This window comes from Zophobas morio, unplaced genomic scaffold, assembly GCF_036711695.1.
Source record: "Zophobas morio isolate AGI-343-1 ecotype UQ-CSIRO unplaced genomic scaffold, CSIRO_AGI_Zmor_V1 ptg000054l, whole genome shotgun sequence".
In the NCBI taxonomy this organism is placed as follows: domain Eukaryota; kingdom Metazoa; phylum Arthropoda; class Insecta; order Coleoptera; family Tenebrionidae; genus Zophobas; species Zophobas morio.
The window spans coordinates 466,571-494,500 of record NW_026972159.1 but is presented as its reverse complement, the minus strand read 5'-3'; the positions used below and the strand labels follow the sequence as shown (position 1 = coordinate 494,500).

General features: G+C 31.0%; 1 protein-coding gene across 2 annotated transcripts in view; it reads left to right on the top strand.

Annotated features, from left to right (window-relative positions):
* Positions 1-27,930, top strand: part of LOC135142910 (trace amine-associated receptor 1) — a 174,546-nt gene that overhangs the window by 101,037 nt on the left and 45,579 nt on the right. The gene's annotated exons all lie outside the window — the stretch shown is intronic.

Here is a 27,930-nt window from a genome sequence, read left to right as displayed (position 1 = left end):
CTGCTGAAAAATGAGAATTATTATGAGGACGGGAAAGCGTTTCAGAGGCGTAATATCTAGCCCGGAAGTTGTGCTTTGACAGATATTTTATTCATGTGCTGCGAGATTTTGCTCGGGGGCACGTTCACTATTAGTATTTTTAGAGTTTTTATTGGTGGTGGCGTGAGATATGACCTTGTCAGGGTGGTTATGGCGAGGGTTTATTTGACTGACAACAGTTGGTGGAATATTTTTACTCGAGCAAAGAGTTAGTTATTGACTTTTTCGAACCAACTGACTCATAAGTAATTGGCGCAGTCGGTAGGATAGTCGAAAACAATTTCGGGACAGTAAATCCCGCTATAACTTGTTTGTATTCAGGCCCTTTTGGTGTTAGTCAACATGAAGTAACATGTTTTACCTTCACAAAGCCAGACTCAAAAAATTGCGGCTACTTTCCCTTGCGTTACAACATTATTAGAACTTAGTTTTGCAAGTTTCACGAAACTTCATTGTTAATTAACAGAATGTGGAGTTAAATAATAACTGGCCACTATCTACAACACCACGAAAGCTTGATCAAAGGGCTGTAATACTCAACGAGCAACAATTAAGGCCACTTTATAACATCTGGAACAAAAATAAAACCCCGCAAATTACTCCTTTTTGATTTTAATTTACCAATCCACCCGAAACATTACGCATTACAAGTCACCCCTCGATTTCACTTTGAAATAATAAACAATATTAAATCGCCATTCCGACCGAAATAATCTCGCAGCGAATTCGCAGATTAAATGACTGCTTTGTTTAGTTGTTTTCCCTTTAATCTAAAATTTTGATGGATCTATTAATAAATCCCGGATTCGTACGTATGCTAATAAAAGGATGGTGTTGTCGGTTGGCACCACTGCATAAAATACCCGCATGTGTAAATAATATCTCATTTAGTATTACGTCTGATGCAATTTATGGCAGCTGAAATTACCCAGTTTCGATTTGGTGGCCATGACAGACCGAATAAATGCGACTTTTCATTGTTGGTGGGTTTTCAATTCAAAAAATTAGAGACTGATCACCCGACTCCGCGTCATTTTTTTTGTTGAAGGCGAACACGCCTGATTTTCCGTCGGCGAAATTTAAAATATCCACAAACGGATTATTTTTTGTTTCAGCAATACATTTTATGCATTAAGTAAATCCTTTGATCTTTTCGCTTCCCTATTTACGAGTTGAAAGCAAAAAACAATAAGCCGTTGTCTGAATAATAATCGGCGCATCCAAAGCGACTCTCCATCGTCCTTTCCTTTGATCTCGCTTTTTCCCACACCAACTAATTAACTATTTACGCAATTCCCGTTTTTCTTGGGCCGAACAGTTTCGATATTGGGGAGGTTTTGCTCCCCTAAAAACATAACGATCTTCGAGGGTCCCTAATGGCAGTGCCTCATCCCGTCGAACAAAACGCTACATCATCATCATTCTGTCAATAATTACGTCAACTTGCGATGAGGGACCGAATCAACTATTTGGCCAGAAATCGACCGAATTCCTCAAGATGTTGCGAATATCCAGGCAGGGGCGGCTCGTCGGAACATTGTCGCTTGATCACTCATGTAATTGGTGAAAGAAGTAGGTCCAACGGGACCCCTGCGACACTCCTAAAATAAAATGTGTTACAAATAATAATAATAACCGATATCCACTAAACAAGACGGGCTTAAACGACTTAATTTTTGTCGTTGGGGTCCTGGAAGCGTTCCAACGTCCTTGCCAATGTGCTTAAGAACATTTGGCGCCTCCGGGCTATTTAATGCTGTTGCAGTTGGGCTGCAGACGTCGATTAAAAGTTCTTGAAACAATCCAGCGATCGTTTATCAAATAAGATTCCACAGTTCAATTTAGCATGGAGATAAAAACTCTTTCTCCAGTCAATCGAGAAGTGGCGGGCTAAACGTTTTCAGACCGTTTTTGTTAGGCCTGACAGATTATTCCGATATCCTTCAAAGCTGGAGCGCTTTGTTCATGATCGAAGCTCGTTCAGAGATATATTTCCCTAATTTATATTTTATCATTCATGAGGAGGGATAATTGTTTCGGAAGGATAACCCTCCTGGTGAGATATGAGATGTGACAAACCGGATCGGTTCATTTTTGGCGTTTTTGTGTGTCGGGTGGCGTGAGGGAGTATTGCAGTATTGAATTCGTGTTGTTTGACAGTTCTTGTCTGAGTTTTGCACAGTTCGGGTTCTATTGTTAACAAGTGTTTCGAAGAATTCTCATTCTCCGTCTAATCCGCTTTAAAAACATTATTCTCGATTACAAGCAGCTGAGGCGCTACGTTTCATTGATTTGATTTTATTGTTGTTTCGTTCGATAGCGGAGTTTTCTCTGTCTGGAGGCACAATAAAATGCTTGAAAACATAGCGGATGTAAAAATCAAATAAATGAAAAGTCAGATTGTGATGGTTTTAGTTTGTCGATAATTCGAATGGATTTTTAGAATTTTATTAAAAGCTATAGCTGCTAGTGAAATCGATTTAGTGTTTATGGTTCAGTTGTAGTTTTATTTATATCTAAGGGTGGATACACAATATATCAAAAAAAATACGAATAGTGGAATTAATCCGAAACAGACAAATTTAGCGAAGCGTTTTACTTTGAATTTTCAGTTCAGATGTGAACGTTCGAATTATGTAGGAAAACAATTTCAATTTCATTTTATTAACGCCAGAGAACCCGTAAAAGTTAAGTAATAGTGGAATAGTCACCAAAGAACACTGAACGACCCCCCCCCCCCCAAATAATGATGCCCAAAAACAGCATTTTAGTAAATTTTAGACGTCTATATTTGCCAGTGTTTAGTTCGAGCGAAATAACTTTAGATCTTTCGTCATCGATTGAACGCCTGCACTCACAGAAAACTGGGAATTTTTTAAAATATTTTTACATCGTGTATGAGCAAAGAAAATAAGATTGAACCGCTTGTAAACCATGAGATGCACCACAGAAAGAAAATTTTATCAGGAGATCGTTTTTTGATGACAATTTTATGTTTACTCGATATTCCGTATTCCGAGATTATGAAAAAAAAATTGGTCTACCATTAATAAATTTAAGGGCATTTTTTAAAAATGTGAGGAAGAATTTTGGGGTTCCTGGTGTTTTATTTTTCAATGAGTTTAAAGGAATCTTATAAGAGATTGTTTAGTGCTTTATTTAAAAAAATAGGAAAGAATCCTAGAAGTCTTTGGTGATTTTTTCTAATTTGAAATTATTCTTGCTCTTGGTAAAAAGTTTTGTGATCCTTGGCCACTTTTTTGAGAAAGTTTGAAATAATCTTGGACGTTTCTCTGATTTTTTTAACATGTAAATATATATAGGGCTGTTATTTCTTTATTTTAAAGAATGTTAAATAATCTTGGAGATCCATAGTGTTTTATTTTTTTTTTAATTGACATTATTCTTGTCCTTGACAGTTTGTTTCTGAATGAGTTTCAAAGAATCCTGAGAGCTTTTGTCACTTCAAGGACCTCAGTGATTTATTTTGGAAAGCGTTTCAAAGATTTTTGGGTATCTTTAGTAGTTATTTTTTAAATTATGCAAATGTCCCTGAGGTTGTTTGTTCTTCATTTTCAAAAAACTTTGGAAAGATTTTGGAGTCTCCTAGTGTTATATTTTTGAAAAGGTTTAAAAAAATATTAGTTTTATTTTAATGAATGTGAAAAAATCTTGAAGGTTTCTAGTGTTTCATTTTTTTTTTTATTGAAATTATCCTTGTCCTTGGCAGTTTGTTTCTGAATGATTCGGAAAGAGTTGTGAGAGCTTTTGTCACTTTTCTGAAAACGTTTGAAAGAATTTCGTAGTTTCCCAGTGTCTTTCATTTTATTTTTGAAATAGTTTAAAAGAATTTTACGGATCCTTGGTGCTTTATTTTAAAGAATGTGAAAAAATCTTGAGAGTTTCTAACGTTTCATTTTTTTTTTAATTTTATATTACTTATTCTTGTCCTTGACAGTTTGTTTCGGAATGAGTTTCAAAGAATCTTGAGAGCTTTTGTCACTTTTCTGAAAATATTTGAAAGAATTTTGTCTTCAAGGCCCTTAGTGATTTATTTTGAAAAGCGTTTCAAAGATTTTTGTGTATCTTTAGTAGTTATTTTTTAAATGATGCAAATGTCCCTGAGGTTTTTGTTCTTCATTTTCAAAAAACTTTGGAAAGATCTTGGAGTCTCCTAGTATTATATTTTTGAAAAGGTTTAAATAAATATTAGGGGTTTTTGCTGTTTTATTTTAACGAATGTAAAAAAATCTTGAACGTTTGATGTCTCATTTTCTTTAATTTGAAATTATTTTGTCTTTGGCAGTTTGCTTCAGAATGGAGTTCAAAAAAGTCGTTATAGCTTTTGCCATTTCTCTAAAAATGTTTGAAAGAATTTTTGAGTCTTTATTTTAAAAATCTTGAAAGGCTCTTAGTGTTTTATTTTTGAAAAGAGCTTCAAAGGCTTTTGGACACTTTTAGGATCTTTTTTATGAGTTGTCCACATGTCCTTGGAGCTTTTTTACTCTTCGTTTTCAAAAAGCTTTGAAAAGATCTTGAAATCTCCTAGTATTTTATTTTTGAAAAATTTTTAAGGAATCTTAGCGGCTTTTGGGGTTTTATTTTAATGAATGTGAAAAAATCTTGAAGGTTTCTAATGTTTCATTTTTTTTTTATTCTATATTACTTATTCTTGTCCTTGACAGTTGGTTTCTGAATGAGTTTCAAAAAATCCTGAGAGCTTTTGTACTTTTCTGAAAATATTTGAAAGAATTTTGTAGTTTGTGTTTTCAAGGACCACAATGATTTGGAAAGCGTTTCAAAGATTTTTGGGTATCTTTAGTAGTTACTTTTTAAATTATGCAAATGTCCCTGAGCTTTTTTACTCTTCATTTTCAAAAAGCTTTGAAAAGATCCTGGAATCTTCTAGTACTTTAATTTTGAAAAATGTTTAAAAAATCTTAGCAGTTTTTGGGGTTTTATTTTAAAGAATGCGAAAAAATCTTGAAGATTTCTAATGTTTCATTTTTTTAAATTTTATATTACTTATTCTTGTCCTTGACAGTTTGTTTCTGAATGAGTTTCAAAGAACCCTGAGAGCTTTTGTCACTTTTCTGAAAATATTTGAAAGAATTTTGTAGTTTGTGTCTTCAAGGCCCTTTGTGAATTATTTTGGAAAGCGTTTGAAAGATTTTTGGGTATCTTTAGTAGTTATTGTATATATTATGCAAATGTCCCGGAGCTTTTTTACTCTTCATTTTCAAAAAGCTTTGAAAAGATCTTGGAATCTCCTAGTATTTTATTTTTGAAAAATTTTTAAGGAATCTTGGCGGTTTTTGGAGTTTTATTTTAAATAATGCGAAAAAAATCTTGAAGGTTTCTAATGTTTCATTTTTTTTTTATTCTATATTACTTATTCTTGTCCTTGACAGTCTGTTTCTGAATGAGTTTCAAAGAATCCTGACAGCTTTTGTCACTTTTCTGAAAATAGTTGAAAGAATTTTGTAGTTTTGTATCTTCAAGGATCAGTGATTTAATTTGGAAAGCGTTTCAAAGATTTTTGGGTATCTTTAGTAGTTATTTTTTAAATTATGCAAATGTCCCTGAACTTTTTTACTCTTCATTTTCAAAAAGCTTTGAAAAGATCTTGGAATCTTCTAGTATTTTATTTTTGAAAAATTTTTAAGGAATCTTAGCAGTTTGTGGGGTTTTATTTTAAAGAATGCGAAAAAATCTTGAAGGTTTCTAACGTTTCATTTTTTTTTATTTGATATTACTTATTCTTGTCCTTGACAGTTTGTTTCTGAATGAGTTTCAAAGAATCCTGAGAGCTTTTGTCACTTCAAGGACCTCAGTGATTTATTTTGGAAAGCGTTTCAAAGATTTTTGGGTATCTTTAGTAGTTATTTTTTAAATTATGCAAATGTCCCTGAGGTTGTTTGTTCTTCATTTTCAAAAAACTTTGGAAAGATTTTGGAGTCTCCTAGTGTTATATTTTTGAAAAGGTTTAAAAAAATATTAATTTTATTTTAATGAATGTGAAAAAATCTTGAAGGTTTCTAGTGTTTCATTTTTTTTTTTATTGAAATTATCCTTGTCCTTGGCAGTTTGTTTCTGAATGATTCGGAAAGAGTTGTGAGAGCTTTTGTCACTTTTCTGAAAACGTTTGAAAGAATTTCGTAGTTTCCCAGTGTCTTTCATTTTATTTTTGAAATAGTTTAAAAGAATTTTACGGATCCTTGGTGCTTTATTTTAAAGAATGTGAAAAAATCTTGAGAGTTTCTAACGTTTCATTTTTTTTTTAATTTTATATTACTTATTCTTGTCCTTGACAGTTTGTTTCGGAATGAGTTTCAAAGAATCTTGAGAGCTTTTGTCACTTTTCTGAAAATATTTGAAAGAATTTTGTCTTCAAGGCCCTTAGTGATTTATTTTGAAAAGCGTTTCAAAGATTTTTGTGTATCTTTAGTAGTTATTTTTTAAATGATGCAAATGTCCCTGAGGTTTTTGTTCTTCATTTTCAAAAAACTTTGGAAAGATCTTGGAGTCTCCTAGTATTATATTTTTGAAAAGGTTTAAATAAATATTAGGGGTTTTTGCTGTTTTATTTTAACGAATGTAAAAAAATCTTGAACGTTTGATGTCTCATTTTCTTTAATTTGAAATTATTTTGTCTTTGGCAGTTTGCTTCAGAATGGAGTTCAAAAAAGTCGTTATAGCTTTTGCCATTTCTCTAAAAATGTTTGAAAGAATTTTTGAGTCTTTATTTTAAAAATCTTGAAAGGCTCTTAGTGTTTTATTTTTGAAAAGAGCTTCAAAGGCTTTTGGACACTTTTAGGATCTTTTTTATGAGTTGTCCACATGTCCTTGGAGCTTTTTTACTCTTCGTTTTCAAAAAGCTTTGAAAAGATCTTGAAATCTCCTAGTATTTTATTTTTGAAAAATTTTTAAGGAATCTTAGCGGCTTTTGGGGTTTTATTTTAATGAATGTGAAAAAATCTTGAAGGTTTCTAATGTTTCATTTTTTTTTTATTCTATATTACTTATTCTTGTCCTTGACAGTTGGTTTCTGAATGAGTTTCAAAAAATCCTGAGAGCTTTTGTACTTTTCTGAAAATATTTGAAAGAATTTTGTAGTTTGTGTTTTCAAGGACCACAATGATTTGGAAAGCGTTTCAAAGATTTTTGGGTATCTTTAGTAGTTACTTTTTAAATTATGCAAATGTCCCTGAGCTTTTTTACTCTTCATTTTCAAAAAGCTTTGAAAAGATCCTGGAATCTTCTAGTACTTTAATTTTGAAAAATGTTTAAAAAATCTTAGCAGTTTTTGGGGTTTTATTTTAAAGAATGCGAAAAAATCTTGAAGATTTCTAATGTTTCATTTTTTTAAATTTTATATTACTTATTCTTGTCCTTGACAGTTTGTTTCTGAATGAGTTTCAAAGAACCCTGAGAGCTTTTGTCACTTTTCTGAAAATATTTGAAAGAATTTTGTAGTTTGTGTCTTCAAGGCCCTTTGTGAATTATTTTGGAAAGCGTTTGAAAGATTTTTGGGTATCTTTAGTAGTTATTGTATATATTATGCAAATGTCCCGGAGCTTTTTTACTCTTCATTTTCAAAAAGCTTTGAAAAGATCTTGGAATCTCCTAGTATTTTATTTTTGAAAAATTTTTAAGGAATCTTGGCGGTTTTTGGAGTTTTATTTTAAATAATGCGAAAAAAATCTTGAAGGTTTCTAATGTTTCATTTTTTTTTTATTCTATATTACTTATTCTTGTCCTTGACAGTCTGTTTCTGAATGAGTTTCAAAGAATCCTGACAGCTTTTGTCACTTTTCTGAAAATAGTTGAAAGAATTTTGTAGTTTTGTATCTTCAAGGATCAGTGATTTAATTTGGAAAGCGTTTCAAAGATTTTTGGGTATCTTTAGTAGTTATTTTTTAAATTATGCAAATGTCCCTGAACTTTTTTACTCTTCATTTTCAAAAAGCTTTGAAAAGATCTTGGAATCTTCTAGTATTTTATTTTTGAAAAATTTTTAAGGAATCTTAGCAGTTTGTGGGGTTTTATTTTAAAGAATGCGAAAAAATCTTGAAGGTTTCTAACGTTTCATTTTTTTTTATTTGATATTACTTATTCTTGTCCTTGACAGTTTGTTTCTGAATGAGTTTCAAAGAATCCTGAGAGCTTTTGTCACTTCAAGGACCTCAGTGATTTATTTTGGAAAGCGTTTCAAAGATTTTTGGGTATCTTTAGTAGTTATTTTTTAAATTATGCAAATGTCCCTGAGGTTGTTTGTTCTTCATTTTCAAAAAACTTTGGAAAGATTTTGGAGTCTCCTAGTGTTATATTTTTGAAAAGGTTTAAAAAAATATTAATTTTATTTTAATGAATGTGAAAAAATCTTGAAGGTTTCTAGTGTTTCATTTTTTTTTTTATTGAAATTATCCTTGTCCTTGGCAGTTTGTTTCTGAATGATTCGGAAAGAGTTGTGAGAGCTTTTGTCACTTTTCTGAAAACGTTTGAAAGAATTTCGTAGTTTCCCAGTGTCTTTCATTTTATTTTTGAAATAGTTTAAAAGAATTTTACGGATCCTTGGTGCTTTATTTTAAAGAATGTGAAAAAATCTTGAGAGTTTCTAACGTTTCATTTTTTTTTTAATTTTATATTACTTATTCTTGTCCTTGACAGTTTGTTTCGGAATGAGTTTCAAAGAATCTTGAGAGCTTTTGTCACTTTTCTGAAAATATTTGAAAGAATTTTGTCTTCAAGGCCCTTAGTGATTTATTTTGAAAAGCGTTTCAAAGATTTTTGTGTATCTTTAGTAGTTATTTTTTAAATGATGCAAATGTCCCTGAGGTTTTTGTTCTTCATTTTCAAAAAACTTTGGAAAGATCTTGGAGTCTCCTAGTATTATATTTTTGAAAAGGTTTAAATAAATATTAGGGGTTTTTGCTGTTTTATTTTAACGAATGTAAAAAAATCTTGAACGTTTGATGTCTCATTTTCTTTAATTTGAAATTATTTTGTCTTTGGCAGTTTGCTTCAGAATGGAGTTCAAAAAAGTCGTTATAGCTTTTGCCATTTCTCTAAAAATGTTTGAAAGAATTTTTGAGTCTTTATTTTAAAAATCTTGAAAGGCTCTTAGTGTTTTATTTTTGAAAAGAGCTTCAAAGGCTTTTGGACACTTTTAGGATCTTTTTTATGAGTTGTCCACATGTCCTTGGAGCTTTTTTACTCTTCGTTTTCAAAAAGCTTTGAAAAGATCTTGAAATCTCCTAGTATTTTATTTTTGAAAAATTTTTAAGGAATCTTAGCGGCTTTTGGGGTTTTATTTTAATGAATGTGAAAAAATCTTGAAGGTTTCTAATGTTTCATTTTTTTTTTATTCTATATTACTTATTCTTGTCCTTGACAGTTGGTTTCTGAATGAGTTTCAAAAAATCCTGAGAGCTTTTGTACTTTTCTGAAAATATTTGAAAGAATTTTGTAGTTTGTGTTTTCAAGGACCACAATGATTTGGAAAGCGTTTCAAAGATTTTTGGGTATCTTTAGTAGTTACTTTTTAAATTATGCAAATGTCCCTGAGCTTTTTTACTCTTCATTTTCAAAAAGCTTTGAAAAGATCCTGGAATCTTCTAGTACTTTAATTTTGAAAAATGTTTAAAAAATCTTAGCAGTTTTTGGGGGTTTATTTTAAAGAATGCGAAAAAATCTTGAAGATTTCTAATGTTTCATTTTTTTAAATTTTATATTACTTATTCTTGTCCTTGACAGTTTGTTTCTGAATGAGTTTCAAAGAACCCTGAGAGCTTTTGTCACTTTTCTGAAAATATTTGAAAGAATTTTGTAGTTTGTGTCTTCAAGGCCCTTTGTGAATTATTTTGGAAAGCGTTTGAAAGATTTTTGGGTATCTTTAGTAGTTATTGTATATATTATGCAAATGTCCCGGAGCTTTTTTACTCTTCATTTTCAAAAAGCTTTGAAAAGATCTTGGAATCTCCTAGTATTTTATTTTTGAAAAATTTTTAAGGAATCTTGGCGGTTTTTGGAGTTTTATTTTAAATAATGCGAAAAAAATCTTGAAGGTTTCTAATGTTTCATTTTTTTTTTATTCTATATTACTTATTCTTGTCCTTGACAGTCTGTTTCTGAATGAGTTTCAAAGAATCCTGACAGCTTTTGTCACTTTTCTGAAAATAGTTGAAAGAATTTTGTAGTTTTGTATCTTCAAGGATCAGTGATTTAATTTGGAAAGCGTTTCAAAGATTTTTGGGTATCTTTAGTAGTTATTTTTTAAATTATGCAAATGTCCCTGAACTTTTTTACTCTTCATTTTCAAAAAGCTTTGAAAAGATCTTGGAATCTTCTAGTATTTTATTTTTGAAAAATTTTTAAGGAATCTTAGCAGTTTGTGGGGTTTTATTTTAAAGAATGCGAAAAAATCTTGAAGGTTTCTAACGTTTCATTTTTTTTTATTTGATATTACTTATTCTTATCCTTGACAGTTTGTTTCTGAATGAGTTTCAAAAAATCCTGAGAGCTTTTGTCACTTTTCTGAAAATATTTGAAAGAATTTTGTAGTTTGTGTCTTCAAGGACCTCAGTGATTTATTTTGGAAAGCGTTTCAAAGATTTTTGGGTATCTTTAGTAGTTATTTTTTTTTATATGCAAATGTCCCTGAGCTTTTTTACTCTTCATTTTCAAAAAGCTTTGAAAAGATCTTGGAATCTCCTAGTATTTTATTTTTGAAAATTTTTAAGGAATCTTAGCAGTTTTTAGGGTTTTATTTTAAAGAATGCGAAAAAATCTTGAGGGTTTCTAATATTTCATTTTTTTTTATTTTATATTACTTATTCTTGTCCTTGACAGTTTGTTTCAGAATGAGTTTCAAAAAATCCTGAGAGCTTTTGTCACTTTTTTGAAAATATTTGAAAGAATTTTGTATTTTGTGTCTTCAAGGCCCCCTGTGATTTATCCTGGAAAGCGCTTCAAAGATTTTTGGGTATCTTTAGTAGCTATTTTTTAAATTATGCAAATGCCCTTGAGCTTTTTTACTCTTCATTTTCAAAAAGCTTTGAAAAGATCTTGGAATCTCCTAGTATTTTATTTTTGAGAAATTTTTAAGGAATCTTAGCGGTTTTTGGAGTTTTATTTTAAAGAGTCTGAAAAAATCTTAAAGTTTCTAATGTTTAATTTTTTTAATTTAAAATGATTCTTGTCGTTGGCAGTTTGTTCCTCAATGAGTTGAAAAGAGTCGTGAGAGCTTTTGCCACTTTTCTGAACAGATTTGAAAGAACTTTGGAGTTTCCTAGTGTCTTTATTTTAAAAAATGTTAAAAAATCTTGAAAGATTTTAGTGTTTTATTTTTGAAAAGAGTTTCAAAGACTTTTACAGATCTTTAGTATCAATTTTTATTAGTTGTGCAAATGTCTCTGGAACTTTTTGCTCTTCATTTTCAAAAAGCTTTGAAAAAATCTTGTTGTCTCATAGCATTTTAGTTTTGAAAAACTTTAAAGAAATCTTACGGGTTCTTGGTTCTTCATTTTAAAGAGTCTGCAAAATTTTGAAGGTTTCTAATGTTTCAAATTTTTAAATTGGAAATTATTCTTCTCCTTGGTAGTTTGTTTCTGAATAAATACAAAAAAGTCATGAGAGTGTTTGCCACTTATTAAAAAAAAAATCCACTTTCCTAGTGTCCCTACTTGAAAAAATGTTAAAAAAACTTGGAAGCTCTTAGTGTTTTACTTTTGAAAAGAGTTTCAAAGACTATTGGAGATCTTTGGTATATTTTTATTTTTGAATTGTGTAAATATCCCTGCGGCTTTTTGTTCTTCATTTTCAAAAATCTTTGAAAATATCTTGAAGTCTCCTAGAATTTAATTTTTGGAAAATATTAAAGAATTCTTAGGGGTTCTTGGTGCTTTATTTTTTGAAAAACTTTAAAGAAATCTTGACATTATTCTTGTCCTTGGCAGTTTGTTTCTGAATGACTTCACAAGATTCGTGAGAGCTTTTATCACTTTTCTGAAAATGTTTGAAACGAATTTTGAAGTTTCCTGGTGTCTTTATTTTAAAAAATGTTAAAGAATCTTGCGAGGCTCTTAGTGTTTTCTTTTTGAAAAAGTTTCAAGGACTTTTGGAGATCTTTAGTATCTTTTTATTTGAATTGTGCAAATTGAAAAGAATCTTGGAGTCTTCTAGTACTTTATTTTTGAAAAAGTTTGAAAGGATCTTAGGTGTTCTGAGTGCTTTATGTTAAGAATGTGAAAAAATCTTGAAGGTTTTTAATGTTTCATTTTTTTAAATTGGAAATTATTCTTGTCCTTGACAGTTTGTTTCTAAATGATTTCAAAAGAGCTTTTGCTACTTTTCTGAAAATGTTTGAAATAAATTTGAAGTTTCTGAGTGTTTTATTTAAAAAAACGTTAAAATATCTTTGAAATTCCTAGTGGTTTACACTTGAAAAATGTTTAAAAGAGTGTTGAAGGTATTTAGTATGAGATGAATGAGTTTTGGGGGTCTTGCTCTATTTTCTAAAAAAGTCTAAAATAATATTGAAGATGGAAGAAATTTGAAGAAAACCTTGGAGCTCCCATTATTTTGTTTTTGGAATAGTTTGGAAAAATATAAAAGCTGCCTGAGAAATTCTGTCTAAATAATTTTAGGCCAATTTTTACGTCTAGTTTTGTTTTTTCTAACCTACTTTATGTACTCATATTTAAGTCAGACACAGTTGCTTTGAAAAAAATATTTGTCATTTTCTGTGAAAAGTAAGACAATTTTTTTTTCCAATAGTTCAGGGATTAGGAGACAGCTTGGGCTCGACTCCCGCCGAGCCCTCAAACTGTCCAAATCCATTACCGTCAGAAGTGGCAAAGTGGTGAGAGCCCCTATCCTAAAAATGCCGTCGACCGACTTCCAATCCTAAAATTTGTTTCCTCGGAATTAATATACAGGAATGTGGCTAGATTCTTCTCACGTTTAAATTAAATTTCTCCGCTTTATTACAAAGCTGCATATTTCCGCCGAAATCGTCCCTGAAACGGAGCTTATAAGCCGCCATTTCGTTAATTGGACGTATCATTCACCAGTCATGCAAGCTCCGGACCAGAAATAAAACCATTTGAATATTCCGAAACCATATCCCCCGATATAAATTATTGCCGGCGCATTCGTAGCGAAATTAATCTAACTTCTGCCCGACTTTTATGTTTTCTGCGTGGAATTGCAAAAAATAAATCTGAAGCAGTATGCTTTACTGACTTCCATCGAGCCGTCGACATGAGTTCTTATCACTTATTTTCCGCGAGATCGGCGAAATTAGAAAGTTTACAGAAGGAATGGAAATTTAATCTTACACGTACATGCCAAGTGAATAATCAAAGGGAACACTGGGCGAACTGGCTAATTCGAGCATTTTTTCCGAGCGGATAAATACGGAAAATTTAATAAATGGCTGGCTATGCCTGCATTCCGGCCGAGATTTTTCAGCAGAAACTCTAAGTAAAAAACAATGTACAGGCGGCAGACGCAAGTTCGGTGTATGCGGCATACATAACCTAACTTTCTACGATTTAGACGAAAGCAATGAATTTTTACACAACTGGACTATCATTATAGTGGAAAAAGAGATAATACGAACTGGATTTTTCCCGAAGGGTTGTTTCATACGTTACGGTCCGACCGCAGCCGTGTAGAGCCCCGCAACAGGTGGATATTTAAATCAACTTCTGAAATAATCTTTCACCGCGCAGTCCAATCTCTTAAGTAATGAATCCATTAACGATCTTTATGAAACCCGACTAAGAAATCGAGCAAATTTACCCAGTGAGCTCACATACACCGCGAATCGCTCGATTCATCTTTTTGGAAATTGTCGCTTTCCACTTTTGTTTTCTTCTTATTGTTTCAAAATGAATTTCAAACGCGAAATTTCTCGAAAGTAGTTTCCGCAGTCGTCTCTACAAACAAACCGAGTGCATGATTTATTCATAGACGTATTACAGAACATTACCGTCGCAAGGCTTGCAAAGTCGGGAATTTTGTGCACGCAATAACGCGTCGAGATTACAAATAGCTTAATTTTGGGGATAAATGGAGACATAAATTTGACGTTTATATCAATCTTCAGGTTATTGGAAATTTCGGCTTGTCGTATATTTTGCTTTATTGTAGCGTTTAACGGGCTTTTTATTCAATGGTTATCTTTTTAAAAACGGGCGTAGCGTTTCATAAAAGGGATTTAAACAAATGTGCTTTTCGTATCTAGGTTTATGGCGGCGCACCAGATGGGATTTATGTTTGAATGGGATAGCAATTTTTTCGACAATTACGCTTCAAAGTTTCGATTAATCTGCCAATGTGCACTTCTAAATTAGAGCGCTGGAAGGCTTTATTTGACTGGAATAGCATAATTTCGAATACGTGAATCTAAATAGATTTTTTTGTTTTTATTGTTATCATTTATTAAGCAAAAAAAGTTTGTGGTCATGGAAAATGGTGGAAGCGGTGGGATCATTTTGTATTTTCTTTGTTATCTGAGGCAGTATGGAAAAATTAAACACGGATTCGTGATTTTGAGGAAATTTCCGTTAAGATGAATCCCATTCGGACTTAGTTAAGCAACTCTATCATTTTATTAAAAGTGGTAAAAGTGCCGGAATCCATGTGACTTTTTTCAGTTATTGAAGAAAATATCACAAAAAATAGAAACAGGTTTCTTAACTTGTGAAAATTTCCTTTAAGACGTAGACCAATCGAACTTGTTTCAGAAGGTTTATGGGTTTTTATAAAAATGGTGTCAGCGGTGAGATCAATATGAATTTTTTTTATTATTTGAGGCAATATCAAAAAAATAAGCACAGGTTTGTGATTGTGAGAACTTTTTTGATGAGGTTAATATGTATTCGAATTTTTTGGGTCAAGTTTAATATTTTGTTAAAAACGGTGGAGGCGCCGGGCTAAAGACATTTTTTTTCAACTATTTAAGGAAAAATAATAGAGTCTTAATCTTGATCAAATTTCCTTATGAAGAACGTTTCTTTGGACCGGTATTTTTTATTGAATTTCTGTGAAGAAGAACAAATATTTGGATCGATTGAAAAACTTTAATAACCTTTTGATAAAAATCGTGTGTGCGTCATTAAACGTGACTCTTTCTCAGTTATATAAGGAAATTTCGCAAAAATAGAAACAGGTTTCTGAACCTGTGTGAAAATTTCCTTTGAGACGTATACCAATCGAATTTGTTTCAGAAGGTTTATGTTTTTTTAAAAATGGTATCAGCGGTGGGATCAATATGGGCTTTTTTTATTATTTGAGGCAATTTCGAAAAAATAAGCACAGATTTGTGATTCTGAGAACTTTTTTGATGATGTTAATATGTATTCGAATGTTTTTGGGTCAAGTTTAACATTTTGTTAAAAATGGTGGAGGCGCCGGGCTAAAGACATTTTTTTTTTATTCATTTAAGGAAAAATAAGCGGAGTCTTAATCTTGATCAAATTTCCTAATGAAGAACGTTTTTTGGACCGGTTTTTTTTTATTGAATTTCTGTGAAGAAGAACAAATATTTGGATCGATTGAAAACCTTTAATAACCTTTTGATAAAAATCGTGTGTGCGTCATTAAACGTGACTTTTTCTCAGTTATATAAGGAACTTTCGCAAAAATAGAAACAGGTTTCTGAACCTGTGAAAATTTCCTTTGAGACGTATACCAATCGAACTTGTTTCAGAAGGTTTTTGTTTTTTTTTTTAAATGGTGTCAGCGGTGGGATCAATATGCATTTCTTTTATTATTTGAGGCAATTTCGAAAAAATAAGCACAGATTTGTGATTCGGAGAACTTTTTTGACGAGGTTAATATGTATTCGAATTTTTTGGGTCAAGTTTAATATTTTGTTAAAAATGGTGGAGGCGCCGGGCTAAAGACATTTTTTTTTTTCAATTATTTAAGGAAAAATAAGCGGAGTCTTAATCTTGATCAAATTTCCTAATGAAGAACGTTTCTTTGGACCGTTTTTTTTTTATTGAATTTCTGTAAAGAAGTACAAATATTTGGATCGATTGAAAAACTTTAATAATCTTTTGATAAAAATCGTGTGCGTCATTAAACGTGACTCTTTCTCAGTTATATAAGGAAATTTCGCAAAACTAGAAACAGGCTTCTGAACCTGTGTAAAAATTTCCTTTGAGACGTATACCAATCGAACTTGTTTCAGAAGGTTTATGGTTTTTTCAAAAATGGTGTCAGCGGTGGGATCAATATAAATTTTTTTATTATTTGAGGCAATATCGAAAAAATAAGCATAGATTTGTGATTCTCAGAACTTTTTCGATGAAGTTAATATGTATTCGAACTTTTTTAATCAAGTTTAATATTTTGTTAAAAATGGTGGAGGCGCCGGACTAAAGAAATTTTTTTTTGTCAATTATTTAAGGAAAAATAAGCGAAGTTTTATTCCTGATTAAATTTCCTAAAGAAGAACGCGTTTTGGATAGGTTTGAAAATCTTTAATAATCTTTTGAAAAAAATGGTTGACGCGCCACGATAAATGTGAATTTTTTTCAGTTATTTAAGGAAACATCGAAAAAATACAAACAGATTCCTGATCCTCGGAAAATGTCCTATAAGATGCAGACCCATTCGAGCTCGTTTCAGAAACTTTGACATATTTCCAAAAATGGTGGCAGCAGTGGGATCAATATAAATTTTTCTTCGTGATTTGAGTTCATACCGGAAAAATAAGCACAGATTTATGATCTTGAGAGATTTTTCGTTAATATTTATGTGTATTCAAGCTTTCTGAATCAAGTTTAATGTTTTGTTAAAAATGTTGGAGGCGCCGGGCTAAAGAGGATTTTTTTTTCTCAGTTATTTTAGGAAATATCGCAAAAATAAAAACAGGTTTCTGAACCTGTGAAGATTTCCTTTAAGATGTAGAACAAGTAAACTTGTGTCAAAAGATTGAATGTTTTTTTAAAAATGGTGTCAGCGGTGGGATCAATATGAATCTTTTTTCGTTATTTGAGGCAATTTTGAAAAAATAAGGACAGATTTGTGATTCTGAGAGCTTTTTCGATGAGGTTAATATGTTTTCGAACTTTTTGGATGAAGTTTAATATTTTGTCAAAAATGGTGAAGGCGCCAGACTAAAGAATTTTTTTTTCTCAATTATTTAAGCAAAAATCAGCGGAGTTTCAATCCTGATTAAATTTCCTAAAGAAGAACGCTTCTTTGGACCGGTTTGAAAAATTGTAATAATCTTTTGATAAAAATGGTGGATGCGCCACGATAAAAGTGATTTTTTCAGTTACTTAAGAAAACATCGAAAAAAATACAAACAGATTCCTGATAATCGGAAAATGTCCTATCAGACGCAGACCCATTCGAGGTTGTTTCAGAAACTTTGATATTTTTCTAAAAATGGTGCCAGCAGTGGGATCAATATCAATTCGTCTTCGATATTTGAAGCAATATCGGAAAAATAAGCACAGATTTATGATCTTGAGAGATTTTTTGTTAATGTTAAAAAAGAATTCGAACTTTTTGATTCAAGTTTAAAATTTTGTTAAAAATGGAGGAACGCCGGACTAAATAGGATTTTTTTCTGAGTTATTTAAGGAAATATCGCAAAAATTGAAACATGTTTCTGAACTTGTGAAGATTTCCTTTAAGACGTAGACTAATCGAACTTGTTTCAAAAGGTTGAATCTTTTTTTAAAAATGGTGTCAGCGGTGGGATCAAGATGAATTTTTTTTCGCTATTTGAGGCAATATCGAAGAAATAAGCACAGATTTGTGATTCTGAGAGCTTTTTCGATGAGGTTAATATGCATTCGAACTTTGTGGAACAAATTTAATATTTTGTTAAAAATGGTGGATGCATCGGACTAAAGAAAAATTTTTTTCTCAATTATTTCAAGAAAAATAAACGGAGTTTTATTCCTGGTTAAATTTCCTAAGGAAGAACGCGTTTTTGGGTAGGTTTGAAAAACTTTAATAATCGTATGAAAAAAATGGTGAACGCAACACTGTAAATGTGATTTTTTTTTTCAGTTATTTAAGGAAACATCGAAAAAATACAAACAGATTCCTGATCCTCGGAAAATGTCCTATAAAACGCAGACCCATTCGAGCTTATTTCAGAAACTTTTCCATATTTCCAAAAATGGTGACAGCAGTGGTATCAGTATGAATTTTTCTTCGTTATTTGAGTTCATATCGGAAAAATAAGCGCAGATTCATGATCTTAAGAGAGTTTTCGATAATATTTATGTGTATTCAAACTTTTTGAATCAAGGTTAATATTTCGTTAAAAATGGTTGTGGCGCCAGACTAAAGAGAATTTTTTTCTCAGTTATTTAAGGAAGCATCGCAAAAATAAAAACAGTTTTCTGAACCTATGAAAATTTCCTTTAAGACGTAGGCCAATCGAACTTGTTTCAAAATGTTGAACGGTTTTTTAAAAATGGTGTCAGCGGTGGGATCAATATGATTTTTTTTTTCGTTATTTGAGGCAATATCAAAGAAATAAGCACAGATTTGTGATTCTGAGAGCTTTTTCGATAAGATTAATATATATTCGAACTTTTTGGATCAAGTTTAATATTTTGTTAAAAATGGTGGAGGCGCCAGACTAAAGAATTTTTTTTTCTCAATTATTTAAGGAAAAATAAGCGGAATCTTAATCCTGATTAAATTTCCTAAAGAAGAACGCTTCTTTGGACAGCTTTGAAAAACTTTAATAATCTTTTGATAAAAATGGTGGATGCGCTACGATAAACGTGAATCTTTTTCAGTTATTTAAAGAAACATTGAATATATACAAACAGATTCCTGATCCTCGGAAAATGTCCTATAAGACGCAGACCCATTCGAGTTCGTTTCAGAAACTTTGACATATTTCCAAAAATGGTGGCAGCAGTGGGATCAATATAAATTTTTCTTCGTTATTTGAGTTCATACCGGAAAAATAAGCACAGATTTATTATCTTGAGAGATTTTTCGTTAATATTTATGTGTTTTCAAACTTCCTGAATCAAGGTCAATATTTTGTTAAAAATGGTGGAGGCGCCGGACTAAAGAAGATTTTTTTTTTCAGTTATTTAAGGAAATATCGCAAAAATAAAAACTGATTTCTGAACCTGTGAAAATTTCCTTTGAGACGTATACCAATCGAACTTGTTTCAGAAGGTTTATGTTTTTTTTTTTAAAAATGGTGTCAGCGGTGGGATCAATATGCATTTTTTTTTATTATTTGATGCAATATCGAAAAAATAAGCACAGATTTGTGATTCTGAGAACATTTTTGATGAGGTTAATATGTATTCGAATTTTTTGGATCAAGTTTAATATTTTGTTAAAAATGGTGGAGGCGCCGGACTAAAGAAATTTTTTTCTCAATTATTTAAGGAAAAATATGCGGAGTTTTATTCCTGATTAAATTTCCTAAAGAAGAACGCGTTTTGGATAGGTTTGAAAATCTTTAATAATCTTTTGAAAAAACTGGTGGACGCGCCACGATAAATGTGAATTTTTTTCAGTTATTTAAGGAAACATCGAAAAAATTCAAACAGATTCCTGATACTCGGAAAAAAGTTTTTATTTTATTAAAAATGGGGAACGCGCAGGACTAAAGAGGATTTTTTTCTCAGTTATTTAAGGAAATATCGCAAAAACAGAAACAGGTTTCTGAACCTGTCACGATTTCCTTTAAGACGTAGACCAATCGAAGTTGTTTCAAAATGTTGAATGTTTTTTAAAAATGGTGTCAGCGGTGGGATCAGTACGAATTTTTTTTTCCTTATTTAAGGCAATATCACAGAAATAAGCACAGATTTGTGTTTCTGAGAGTTTTTTCGTTGAGGTTAATATGTATTAGAACTTTTTGGATCAAGTTTAATATTTTGTTAAAAATGGTGGAGACGCCGGACTAAAGAAAACATTTTTTTTTCTCAATTATTTAAGGAAAAATAAGCGGAGTCTTATTCCTGATTGAATTTCCTAAAGAAGAACGCTCTTTTGGATCGGTTAAAAAAACTTTAATAATCTTTTGAAAAAAATGGTGTATGCGTTACGATAAATGTGAATTTTTTTCAGTAATTTAAGAAAACATCAAAAAATACAAACAGATTTCTGATCCTCGGAAAATGTCCTATAAGACGCAGACCCTTTCGAACTCGTTTCAGAAATTTTGACATATTTCCAAAAATGGTGTCAGCGGTGGGATCAATATGATTTTTTTTTCGTTATTTGAGGCAATATCGAAAAAATAAGCACAGATTTGTGAATCTGAGAGCGTTTTCATTGAGGTTAACATGTATTCGAACTTTTTGGATCAAGTTTAATATTTTGTAAAAATGGTAGAGGCGCCGGACTAAAGAAAATCTGTTTTCTCAATTATTTTAGGAAAAATAAGCGGAGTCTTAATCCTGATTAAATTACCTAAAGAAGAACACTTCTTTGGATCTGTTTGAAAAAAATTAATAATCTTTTGATAAAAACGATGTGTGCGTCATGTAGAACGTGACTCTTTTTCAGTTATTTAAGGAAACATCACAAAAATAAGAACAGATTCTTGATTATGGAAAAATGTCCTATAAAACTATGTTGTTTCGGAAACAATATTTTCGTGGAAATGGTGGCAGCGGTGGGATCAATATGAATTCTTCTTCGTTATTGGAGGCAATATCGAGAGAATAAGCATAGATTTGTGATCTGGGGAGATTTTTCGGTAAGGTTTATATGAATGTAAACTTTTTGAATCAAGTTTAATATTTCTTAAAATTGGTGGAGGCGCCGGGTTCAACTTTGTTTTTTTAGTTATTTAAAGAAAAATCACAAAAATTAGTCGGGAATTGTAGTTCTTCGCTATTTAAACACCTCCTCATCCTCTTAATTAAAATTTGAACTGTGTAAATCCCCTTTGAATGAGATTGACCATCAAAACTAAGTAGTCCCAACTTCGCCCATAAATAACCAGCACCTCGCCTTTCCACACGTGTTCTTAAATTCAGCACGCGCCCGGCGTCTTAATCTCTCCCCTACTTATCTATCTCTCCTTACGGTATTGTCGGCGCGAACCCAGCGTCCCAGCGCTGGGTCGCCACCCCCATCGCAAATCCCATCGCTGTAACTAGCGCCGGCCCGATAAACCGCTTTTATAGAACAAAACCGTCCGGAATGCAGCTTTAAAAGAAAGAATTGATTCGGTATTTGGAGTTTCCGGATTTGCATTTTGTTATATCAGCGCCATAAACGGGCATCGACCGTGTGGGTAATGGCGTGGTTAAGATTTCGTTTTATTTCTCCTCTGCATCCGAGTATTCCGCATCGAGGTGTCGCCGAATTTACTATTTTTTAATCGTTTCGATCTCCATATTCCGGCGTTCGCAATCAGGCTTTGAAATTCTGTCGGAATTTAATGATCCGCAAGAATCGGGTATTATGACACATGAAAAGACGGGGGTGCTTTAATATTTTATAACACTAACGCGAAAATTGATGACCCGCTGGAACATGAATAATGGAAGCGGAATATGATAACGTTTCTGTATGGCTAATTCGCAGTCGTATGTTCCAGAGCTACAATCCCTGCGCCATCAGATTTCGCGTATCTTTTAAAAATAGGTGCGAAAAATGGACCATAAACAAGGGCGGCGCGAATGTGCGGCCGACGATGTTAAAAGGGATTTATGGAAAATTATGGGTGAATTTAGTGCCCAAATGGGCGCCGGGCGGGAAGATTACGCCAACTATTCCAGCCGGATGTGATTACTTTTTACGTTATCACGCTATTTTTCAAGTTCGGACTTTAGACTTGAATTATATGGGCGCGAATTCATGTTCGAAGCGAGGTTTTATTAACAGTTAATGAGATAAGGGGAATAAAAAATTGGTGGAAGGGTATTTCGACACAACTTTTTTCGCCTCTGGAGTGCAGTCCCCTAAATCCCGTTTCTCTAAAAAATTATAAAAAGAAATTTGACTTGCAATTTTTTGAATTTACAAGTTTAAATTTTTCAGTTTTTCAATTTTCCAACTTTTGAGTTTTCCAGTTTTTCGATTTGCAATTTCTCGATTCGGTTTTTCATTTTCTTTATTTAATCATTTATTCAATTTTTCAATCTTCCGAAATTTTTTTTTGTTTCAATTTCTGTTTTTGCAACTTTTGACTGTTCAGTTTTTCAATTCTTCATTTTTTTGTTTCTTCAATTTTTCGATGTAAAATTTGTAGAATTTCGGATTTTCATCTTTCAATTTTTCGACTTTTTATTTTTCATTTTTGATCTGCAATTTTTCGTTTGGGTTTTTTATTCTTTTTAATGTTACAAGTTTTCGATTTTTCAATGTTCCGATTTTATACTTTTCTTTTCAATTTCAGTTTTACGAAATGGACCTCACTTTTTCGATTTTCCAACTTTTGAATTTCAATTTTTTTACAATTTATGGATTAACAGCATTTTCACGATTTTTCAATTTTCATATTTTTCTATTTTTAATTTCCTCAATTTTTCGACTTTTAATGTTTTATTTCTTCATAATCATAATGTTTCTTTTTTCCAAGTGAGATTTTTCAATGTTTTGATTTATCAATTTTTCGCTTTGCAATTTTTTATTCAACTGTATGTTTTTGAATTTTTTGTTTTCTTCCGTTTCAAATTTTGCAGTTTTTAGATTTTTCCAATTTTCGATTCGCGATTTTTCAGTTCTTAATTTTTTTTCTTCAATTTTTAGATTTTGCAATTTTTCTATTTAAAATTTGCAGTTTCGAATTTTCATGTTTCAATTTTTAGATTCTTCAATTTTTCATTTCTTTATATTTTCGATGTGCAATTTTTTAATTTTACAATTTTTCGATTTTTCAGTATTCCGATTTTATACTTTTTTTTCCAATTTCAATTTGACGATATGAACCCCTCCGAATTTTCAATTTTAAATTTTCCACTTTTTCGATTTTTCAACTTTTGGATTTCAATTTTTAAGTTTCACAATTTATCGATGAATAGCAATTTCACGATTTTTCAATTCCTCGATTTTTTATTTTTTCGGCTTAGAATTTTTCGCTTCTGCTCTTTATTTTCTTTATTTTTTCCATTTTCTGAATTTTTCAATGTTCTGAGATTTTAATTTTTCTTTTTTCAAAGCGAGATGTTTCAGTTTTTGGATTTTTCAATTTTTCGATTTGCAATTTTCGGTTTTCAACTTTTCGAGTTTTCAACTTTAAATTTTTGATTTTTTTGTTTCCTTGAGTTTCAGATTTTTCAGTTTCTCGATTTTTCAATTTTTCGTTTCTCCTGTTTTTCGATTCGCAATTTTTCAATTCTTCATTTTTATTCTTTTCTTCGAATTTTCATGTTTCAATTTTACGAATCTTCAATTTTTCATTTCTTCATATTTTCGATCTGCAGTTTTTCGTTTGGGTTTTTTATGCTTTTTTATTTTCAGTTTTCGATTTTCCAACTTTTGGATTTCAGTTTGTAAGTTTTACAATTTTTCGATTAGCTATTTCGGTAATTTCTAATTTTTCGATTTTTCGACTTTCAGATTTGTCTATTTTCATTTCTTCAATTTTTCGATTTACAATTTTTTGGGTTTTTATTTTTTCAATTTCTGAATTTTTCACTGTTCAGATTTTATAATTTTTCTTTTTTCAAAGTGAGATTTTTCAACTATAAATTTTTGAATTTTTTGTTTTCTTCAATTTCAAATTTTCAGTTTCTCGATTTTTCAATTTTTCGTTTCTTCAATTTTTGATTAGCGATTTTCAATATTTCCGTTTTTTGTTTCTTCAATTTTTAGATTTTGCAATTTGTCGATTTAAAATTTGTAGTTTTCAATTTTTCATATTCGCATTTTTCGATTCTTTAATCTTTCATGTTTTCATATTTTCGATTCTTTAATGTTTCATGTTTTCATATTTTCGATTTGTCGTTTTTCGTTTTCGTTTTTTTATTTTTATTTTTACAGTTTTTGATTTTTCATAGTTCTAATTTTATAATTTTTTGTTTTTTCAGTTTCAAGTTTACGAAATCGTCCTCACTTTTTCGATTTTCCAACTTTTGAATTTCAAGTTTTAAGTTTTACAACTTATGGATTAATAGCAATTTCACGATTTTTCGATTCTTCGATTTTTCAATTTTCAGATTTTTCCATTTTCATTTCCTCAATTTTTCGATTTAGAATTTTTCGTATCGACTTTTTATTTTCTTTATTTTTTACATTTTCTGAGATTTTCCAGGTTCTGATCTTACAATGTTTCTTTTTTCAAAGTGAGATTTTTCAATTTTTGGATTTTTCAATTTTTCGATCTGCAATTTTCGGTTTTCAATTTTTCGAGTTTTCAACTTTAAATTTTTGATTTTTTTGTTTCCTTGAGTTTCAGATTTTTCAATTTTTTGTTTCTCCTGTTTTTCGATTCGCAATTTTTCAATTCTTCATTTTTATTCTTTTCTTCAATTTTTAGATTTTGCAATTTTGGGATTTAAAATTTGTAGAGCTTCGAATTTTCATGTTTCAATTTTACTATTCTTCAATTTTTCAATTCTTCATATTTTCGATCTGCAATTTTTCGTTTGGGTTTTTTATGCCTTTTTATGTTCAGTTCTCGATTTTCCAACTTTTGGATTTCAGTTTTTAAGTTTTACAATTTTTCGATTAGCTATTTCAGTAATTTTTAATTCTTCAATTTTTCGATTTACAATTTTTCGTTTGGATTTTTATTTTTTTTTATTTTTCAATTTCTGAGTTTTTCAATGTTCAGATTTTATAATTTTTCTTGTTTCAAAGTGAGATTTTTCAACTGTAAACTTTTTAATTTTTTGTTTTCTTCAGTTTCAAATTTTTCAGTTTCTCGATTTTTCAATTTTTCGTTTCTTTAATTTTTGATTAGCGATTTTTCAGTCCTTATTTTCTTTGTTTGTTCAATTTTTCATCTTCGAATTTTTCGATTCTTTAATGTTTCATGTTTTCATATTTTCGATTTGTCGTTTTTCGTTTTCGTTTTTTTATTTTTATTTTTACAGTTTTTCATTTTTCATAGTTCCAATTTTATAATTTTTTGTTTTTCCAATTTCAATTTTACTCTCGGAGTTTTAATTTTGAAATTTTTCACTTTTTCGATTTTTCAACTTTTGTTTTCCAATTTTTAAATTTTATAACTTTGCGATTAGCATTTTCAGGAGCTTTCAGTTCTGTGGTTTTTCGACTTACACTTTTTCGTTTTCCTTATTTTTTTAATTCCTCAACTTTTCACTATTCCGATTTTAAATTTTTTCTTTTCAAAAGTGAGAATATTCAATTTTTGAATTTTTCAGTTTCTCGATTTTTCAGTTTTTAGTTTTTTCAATTTTTGCTATGCGATCTTCTAGTTTTCACTTTAAATATGTATAATTATTATAATTTTTAAATTTTTTTTTTTTCAATTCTACGAATTTAGAATTTCTCGATTTTTCAATTATTGGATTTTAAATCTTGTTCATTTATTCGATTTTTCAATTTTTCAGTTTTTGCTTTTTTCGAATTTCTCAATTTTTCGGTCTTCAGTGTTACAGTTTTTCGACTTCGTAATTTTGACAATCCTATAATTTTTCGATTTTACAATTTTTGGGTCTTCCAATCATTCAGTTCGATTAGTTTTTACTTTGTCAATTTTTCAACTTTTCGAATCAAAAAAATTGAAAAATTTAAAAATTCGAAATATAGAAACCGACAAATTGAAGAAACGAAAAATCGAAAAAATGCAAAATGGAAAAAAATATTGTAAAATCGAAATACTGACAATAAAAGAGATCGGAAAATCGGATAATTGAGAAATGCAAAGATTGTAAAATTGAAAATTTAAAAACCTAAAAATCGAGGAATTGACAACATTGAAAAAGAAAGAAAATGAAATTGTGATACAAAATCAAGAAAACCAAAATAAAAAAAATCGGGAGGAGGAAGATAAAAATCAAAAATTTGAAAAACTGAGGAAACGAAAACTCGAAAACTGTAAAATCGAAAAATTGAAAAAATTAAAGTTGCAAAGCAAAAATGGAAAATTATGAAATCGAAAGACTATAAAATCGAAAAATTGAAAACTTTAAGAAAATGAAAAAAACAATGGTGATATCAAAAAATTCTAAAATCGAAGAAAAAGGAAAAATGAGAAATTGTAATATCAAAAAATTGGTCGAAGTTAAATAAATCCAAAATTATATTGATGGAGATGATCAGCCAATTTTTGATTCGAGTTTTGTCATCTACATGATAGTCCTGACATATGTCATGTTAAATAAAATTTTTACTCTATACGCTGGAAATGCGGCCTTTAATGTTATTACTTCGGAATTTGAACCGCGCATTCGCCGCCTCCCCGAATCTGCGTCTCCTTCAAGCTCATTACCCAGGAACGTACTTAATAAAAAATGGCTCCTGCAATTTGCATCCAATCTCCAGACTACATGAAGAGCGCGACAAATAAAAGCGCGAAAATACAAAACTTTCCCAAATAAATTCCGGGACTTGATGGAATTTATAAGACGGCATATCTCTTCAGAAGTGACTTCCAAAAGCAATAACATTGCATTAGCTGCAGCAGCCTGATGTCTGGCAAACTTCACTAATGCAGTTCTGCAAAAATCGTTATTACGCCCGAAATATTTATGGATATAGCATCTGCTAAAGCCTTTCATCGCGGGATTTTGTTTATATATCTCGCATTGTTGGCCCCTTCAACCCCATTGTTATGAATTTATGTGTCTGTGAACACGCGGTTTTGATGCGTTAAAGCGGCTTGGAAAAATCGGCCCCGATACCTCTGCGATGTTTCCCATAATTCCTTAACTAAGAGGGAAGACAGATCCTTAAATTATAGAATATTTCTGCATGTTTTATGTTTCGTTTTTCCCCTTTTTGAGTTGTTTGCGATTTGAATACGACACAGCATGGAAAATCAGTGCAGCCCCAGGTCACGAGTTGAAGGAACTGTAACGACTTATTTGATTTTATCCATGAAGAGGACACTTTTTATTAAATCTTTGAAGAGGTCATCACGGCGGGATTGCTCGTAAGACGCGAAAAAGTGCAAATCTGGAGCTCGTGATCGATATTGGTGGCAGAAATAACGGTGCGGAGTTGCGGAAGTTGCGAATGTGTTTACATGTGGCTGGAGCACACTATACGTTATAATTAAATTTATTTTGTGGAAGTTGATGTTGACGTATTTTGTGTGGGCAAACAAGGAGTTCCCTGTGAAGGTACGAAATAACAAATTAACAAAAAGTTTGCTGTGGACTGTTTTAGTTTTTTATTAATTTGTTGCTACGGTGGTTAGAGAATGAGATCGTTGAACGTTGGTTAATGAATGCTTGTAAAGTACGTTACTTAGACTTGCAGAAACTAGGAAACTTCCCTGTTCTTGTTACACGTGTACGTCTTTTGAATCATTAAAGTGATGGTCTCGATAATCCTTGTTATACGTTCGGGAACTGGAAGACACGTTTGTATGTAGAAGTGTAGAAATTATGGGAGCTTGCCGCTCCGCTGAGTTCAGATGAGACAATTCCCAATGACGTTAAATTTAGGTTACATTGTTATAGAAAATATCTTGCAAACTATAAAAAAGCTACATAATTATTATGGACAAGTTGGTGCAGTTTTAAAAAATCCCAACTCTTGTTCATCGTACAGAAAATTTTCTCTTTGTGTTTGCGACACTTTCTTAAATAGTAGAGAAACATTTACATTTATCCCGGCGCCTCCACCATTTTTAACATATTAACGCTTTTTAAACCGGTTCTTCAGAGAGGTGTTAATCTTTAGGAAAATTTAATCAGGATTACGAATTCTGGCTTATTTTTGCGATTTTTTCTTAAATAAGGGAGAAAATCAATCACATTTAAAATAAGCCTTGCTAGTTATTTG